This window comes from Taudactylus pleione, unplaced genomic scaffold (assembly GCF_031769625.1).
Source record: "Taudactylus pleione unplaced genomic scaffold, aTauple2 ptg000296l, whole genome shotgun sequence".
NCBI lineage: Eukaryota > Metazoa > Chordata > Amphibia > Anura > Myobatrachidae > Taudactylus > Taudactylus pleione.
In genome coordinates this window covers 7,724,286-7,731,023 of record NW_028284698.1, presented here as the reverse complement: position 1 = coordinate 7,731,023, position 6,738 = coordinate 7,724,286, and positions in this window count along the sequence as shown.

Sequence of the window (6,738 nt, the reverse complement as noted above, 5' to 3'; positions counted from 1 at the left end):
GGAAAACAGTCTTAGCTGTTAGCCATTTAAGATCCACTGAGCCCAGTGGTTCAAACGGCGGTCCTTGGAGAGCCCTCAGGACCATAGCCAAATCCCAAGGCGCCACAGGTGGAACAAAGGGCGGCTGAATGCGGAGAACACCCTGCATAAAGGTGCGCACATCCGGGATTGTAGCAATCCTACGGTGAAACCAGACAGATAGGGCCGAAACCTGTACCTTCAAAGAAGCAAGGCGAAGCCCATGATCTAGTCCCGCTTGCAGGAAGGCGAGAATCCGAGACAGACGAAACTCCCGCGGTGCATAACCTCTCGGTCGACACCACTGGAAGAACGTATGCCACACGCGATGGTATATCCTCACGGAAGACGGTTTCCGAGCTCGTAACATGGTACGCACCACAGAGCTGGAAAACCCCCGGGACCTCAGCATGGCCGTCTCAACAGCCACGCCGTCAAAGACAGCCGAGTCAGGTCCGGGTGAAGGCAAGGACCCTGAGACAGAAGGTCCGGTCGTAGCGGCAACCGCAGAGGACTGTCCACGGACAGACCCTGAAGGTCTGAGAACCAGTGCCGTCTGGGCCACGCGGGAGCTATCAACAGGAGCGTCCCTCCTTCCTGTTTGAATTTCCGGATTACCCGTGGAAGAAGGGAGACCGGAGGGAACAGGTATGCGAACCGGAACGTCCACCGGACGGACAGAGCATCCACCAGAGACGCCCCTTCGACTCTTGTGCGAGACCCGTACACCGGCAACTTGTTATTGTGCCGGGACACCATGAGGTCGATTTCTGGAAGACCCCACCTGTCCACCAGTATTTGAAAAATGTCCGGGTGCAGGGACCATTCCCCCGGATGAACGTCCTGGCGACTTAGAAAGTCCGCCTCCCAATTTAGCACTCCCGGGATGAAGACCGCTGATATGGCCGGAAGATTGCGCTCCGCCCAAACCAGGATCCGAGAGACCTCTACGAGAGCCGCCCGACTGCGAGTTCCTCCTTGCCTGTTTATGTAGGCCACGGTGGTAGCGTTGTCCGACTGGACCTGCACCGGGCGACCCTGGAGAAACCGCTGTGCCTGCTGGAGAGCATTGAAGACCACACAGAGTTCCAAGATATTTATTGGAAGCTCCGCTTCTGTCGGCGTCCACCTGCCCTGGAACAAGTGTGGACCCGAAACTGCTCCCCAGCCCCGAAGACTGGCGTCCGTTGTCAACAGGACCCAAGTTGGAACCCAGAACGGACGTCCCTTGTTGAGGTGGGTCGTCTGTAACCACCACGCAAGGGACAGGCGAACCTCCTGGGTGAGCACAATCGTCTGGGACTTCAGAGACTGAGGCAGCCCGTTCCACTTGGACAGGATCAGGTGCTGCAGAGGTCTGGAGTGAAACTGGGCGTATTCCACCATGTCGAACACCGACACCATGGAGCCCAGTAACCTCATCGCCGAGTGTAAGGACACCCGGCGGCTGTGCAGGCAACTGCGCACCCTTGACTGTAAAGCAGAGATCTTGTCCTCCGTCACGAAGATCCTTTGCTGTCCCGAGTCCAATAAGGCTCCAAGATGCAGAATCCTCCGAGACGGGATTAGAGTGGACTTCTGCCAGTTGATTAGCCAGCCGTGCCGTTGCAGCAGTGCAATGGTCAGGTCCAAGTGGCGTAACAGAAGCTCTGGAGATCCTGCCACCAATAACAGGTCGTCCAAATACGGCAACATGCGGACTCCCTGCAGCCGCAGAGAAGCCGCCATGACCGCCATCACCTTGGTGAAAACACGTGGTGCTGTTGCCAGGCCAAAAGGTAACGCCCGAAACTGGAAGTGGTCGCTGCGGATTGCAAACCTGAGGAACTGTTGATGGCGCAAAAGAATAGGGACATGCAGGTAAGCGTCCTGTATGTCCAATGACACCAAGTAGTCCCCAGGTTCCAGCGCCAGAATGATGGACCGTAGGGTCTCCATCCGAAACTTCGGGACCCGCAAAGACTTGTTGAGTGCTTTGAGGTTGAGAATCGGACGATATGACCCATTGGGTTTCTGTACCAAAAATAGATTTGAATAGAAACCCTGGCCCCTCTGGGAGAATGGAACAGCCACTATAACTCCAGCCTGGAGCATATTGTGCAATACCTTCCGCAGCTCCGTAGCCTTGTTCCGGTCTGATGGGAGACCCGTGGTGAAGAAGCGAGCCGGGGGTCTGTGCCGGAAGGAGAGGGCGTATCCTTGGGAAACCACCTCCAGAACCCAAGTGTCTGTCGTAGTGGTCGACCAACACTGGGCGAACTGTAGCAGGCGGCCTCCCACCCTGGGATCCCCCAAAGGGAGGCCCGGACCGTCAGGCCGCAGGCTTGTCATCTGGCTTGGGTGCCGGACGTCTGGTACTCCATGCCTGCTTCCGGGGCTTGACCGATTTCTTAGGGCCAGCCTGTCGAAGAAACGACTGTGGTTTGGGCCTGCCCTGGGCCCTAGATGACCGAAAGGACGATGGTCCCGAACCAGAAGGAGCAGCGGCCGACGGGAGACAAGCAGATTTGGCTGCCGCCAGCGTGGCCACAATCTTATCCAGATCCGGACCGAAGAGAACTTCTCCGGTAAACGGCAACGCTTCCAGACCTTTCTTGGAATCTGCGTCCGCCTTCCAGGATCGCAGCCACAAGGTGCGACGAGCAGCTACCGCTGCTGAAGAAATTCTAGACACCAGAGTACTAATGTCTAGAGCCGCCTCGTTGATGTAGGTGGCCGAATCACGGAGATTGCCAATCAACTCCGCCTGTTCGGCCGGACAGTCGGATTCAAAAGAAGCCTCTAATGAATCCGCCCAGCGCTCCATCGCTCTGGCAACCCAGCAAAAGGCCATAGCCGGCCGTGCTGCCCCCCCTGCAAGGGAATAAGCGGACTTCAGGCAGATTTCTACCTTGCGGTCCGTAGCATCCTTAAGGGAGGACATGGATGGCATCGGCAATGTGGCACTACGGACAAGACGGGTCACGTGAGAATCCACCTGTGGAGGGGATTCCCACTTAGCAAAATAATTATCCGCGAACGGATAAGCCACCGCCAGGCGTCTCTGCGGCTGGTATCTTTTGCCAGGTTGTTTCCACGCCTCCTCTAAATGGTCCACCAACTGACCCGAAAGAGGAAAGACTGTGGCATCGCCCTTCACATCTTTGAAAAAGGCATACTTAGATTTAGCCGCTGGGGGAACTTCGTCCTCAATCACCAAGGCTGTGCGGACCGCCCGAATAAGTCCAGGAATATATACTTTGGACTTAGCATCAGCGTCCTTAGTATGGAGAGGTTCTTGATCGTAAGGATCCAGAATCTCCCCATCATCAGACGTCCCTTCGTCATCCTCATAAGGAGCGGACAGAGACGCCACCGGCCTTTTATGAGGCCGCATCACAGACTCCCCTTGCAACACATCCGACAAGTGCTGTACAGAACTCGTCAGGGAGTTAACCCACGCTGGCTCCTGAGAACCCGGGAGCGGGGAAATAGGGAGACTGTGGGGTACCACCAATTGTCGTGGGAACCCCTGCATGGGTGACGACACCACAGACTGCTGGGACAAACCCATCGGAGTAAACGCGGGCTGCGGAGCTAACTGGTCCACTAAAGCTGTTAACGCCTGAGCGAAACAAGCCCAGGGCGGCTCCTGTACCGGTGCTGTAACCGTAATAGGCCGCACCATGGACAAACACTGCCGGCAAAGGCCCTCCGCGCTACCCTCCCCCTCCGCTAGCGGTACTTTGCACGTGGTACACTGTAGCCGGAGGGGAAAATCACTTTCAGACATGATGGCACCACGTATGTGACCTCTCTCACCAATTAAGTATTAAATAGGCGAGAGACCACCCTGCAGCACCGCACCGCAAGGGCTTTAGCAGAAAGAACAGGGACAGTAATAAAGCTGACAGTTTAGAGAAGAAAAGTTACAGGCAGCGCTAGCACAGTCACATACAAAGCAGAGAAATAACAATTCCTGCACTAACAGCGCTGATCACTCAACTACACAGACACAGGGCCTGGTAGGACACAGCGCTGCATACACAGACCTGAGCCACAGCGGAGGAGAGGTATGTGGGGGGACCCAGACCACGATGCTTCCATCCAGCGCTTCCAGCAGCGTTCACCATGCGTTCTGGAGAAGATGGCCGCCGAGGAGCAGAGAGGAGGCTGGCCTGGGGGAGGAGCGCTGCCACAGGACCAGTCGGCAGCATGCAGAGGGCTGTGTGCAGCGGGGGAGGCGCCGGCTGTGAGACAGGGAAGGTGCGCTCCCCTGGCATGCATTTAACCCCTGGGACGCCGCAGCGCTACCGCTCTGCTGCGGTCCGCTGTCCCAGGGGGTAGTGGAAAGCGCAGGTTGGTCGCCTGGCTCCACGCTGCAGCCAGTCCCCAGGGAGCCCCCTGCCTGGGGACTTAGGACCATGTGACCAGCGGGGACCCACCGCGGGACCCCGCTGCTTACCTTTGTCCCCCTTGGATCCGGCCATGGTCCCTGAAGTAGAAAAAATAATTTTGTTTTCTTTTTAACTTTATTTAGTAGATAAATAAATTACAATACAACTATAAGATCATAGTAGATCTTGTTTTTACATGAAAACAAATCAGAAAAACAGATAAAGAAATATATGCTTATTAACAAGTGACAGCATCGGCACATGCTAAACTGTGTAAAAAAAATAATAAAGTACCTAGCAAAGCACTGATACCTTTCTTGTGTGGTATGCCACGAACTGAGGAGACGGTGTGGTGTGCTGTTAACCAAGGAGACAGTGTGGTGTGCCGCTGACCGAGGAGACGGTGTGGTGTGCCGCTGAGGAGATGCTGTGATTTGCTGCTGAGGAGATGGTGTGATGTTCTGCCAACCGAGGAGACACTGTGATTTACCGCTAACCGAGGAGACATTGCGACTTGCCACTAACTGAGGAGACGGTGTTGTGCTCCGCCAACCGAGGAGACGGTGTGGTGCTCCGCCAACCGAGGAGACGGTGTGATGTGCCGCCGACCGAGGAGATGGTGTGATGTGCCGCCGACCGAGGAGATGGTGTGATGTGCCGCCGACCGAGGAGATGCTGTGATTTGCCGCTAACCAAGGAGACAGTGTGGTGCTCCGCCAACCGAGGAGAGGTTTTTGTGTGCCGCTGACCGAGGACACGGTATAGTGCTCCGCCAACCGAGGAGACGCTGTGATTTGCCACTAACCGAGGAGACGGTGTGGTGTGCCGCTGACCGAGAAGATGTGATTTGCCGCTAACCGAGGAGACGGTGTGGTGTGCTGCAGACCGAGGAGACGCTGTGATTTGCCGCTAACCGAGCAGACGGTGTGGTGCTCCGCCAACCGAGGTGACGGTGTGGTTTGCCACTAAAAGAAGAGACGGTGTGCTGTGCTACTAACTTGGAATAGTGCAAAGGGATCTAGGTGGACTAGAAGCATCTTCCAATACTGAGAATTGTGTTGGTCATGCAGAGTTGAGAATGTGGTCATGGACATGGAGGGCCTGATTCTGAGTCGGACAGATCTCTGTTCATGGGGGAGATGTATCAAGCCTTGGAGAAGGAAAAGGTGGAGAAATGGCCCATAGCAGACAATCAGCTTCTGTTATTTATAAAGTTGGATGGTCTGATGAAAAAGTTGTTTAGGTGTGTGGAGCACAGTTTTAGTTGGTCAGAGAAGTTGTACAGTTGGATTGTCGGAGGAAAGTTGGTCTGTTGTATGGCCAATTTTAATGATGACGGTTGTGGCTGTGGGCAGAAATACAGTGGATGGAGAGGATTCCCGCTTGAAGCCGCAAGGATTCTTACATCAGGGATACAGTCAATATTCCGACATATGGGACGCTGGCGCATAGAATACCGGCACGGAATCCCGACACCTCTCAGAATCCTGGCGCCCACATCTCAACCAGCGGCATCCCGAAGGTAGGTAGCGAGGTTAGGGGAGGGTTAGGCACGAAGGGGGCGTTAGGTTTACGGTGGAGGGAGGGAGGGGTTTTTAGGATACTGACCGCCAGGTGTCGGTATCCTAAACCTGTCGGGATGCCGGTGTCGGGATTCTGACCACCAGGATCTCGAGCGCTGAAAACCAGAGCGCCGGCATCCCATACCCAACCCTTGCATCAGCTCTATGGAAACTAGCATTAGCATATACTATTAAATCAGGGATTCCGTCAGAATGGGGGGGCAAGGGGGCGACTCGCCCCCCACCAAACATTTAAAAGGCGTGGCGGCTGCGGACTGTCAGGGCTGTGCAGCTTTATAGCATACCTCCCAACATTTGTCCCAGAGGACTCGACCCTTCCGCGTCCAAAAAGGCCGTGGCCTGATAGTAAAGGGGCTGTGCATGATGTCACCCCCCATTTACACCACTAAGGGGCGTGTCCAGCATCTCTGAGATGCTGGACTCCTCCCGGGCTACCCCCCATACTGTGAATAGATGCTGTGCATATGCGCACAGTATCTATTCTTGCTCTGCATACCCGCTGCTCTGCTCGGATGCTTCCCCCAACTTCCCCCCCCCAAAGCGGGAAACTGCGGTGGGGGGGGGGGAATAGGCTGTAATAAGCTGCACGGCCCCTGCACCGCATGGAGGAGGTGTAATGTACGGTCTTTAAGTTAAAACACCACACATTACACATCCTCCTCCATGCGGTGCAGGGGCTGTGCAGCCTATTACTATAAAGCACTGCTCCTGAGGGCTATATCAGATTAAACGGTTTTACCCGGACAGCAAAAAAATAGAAT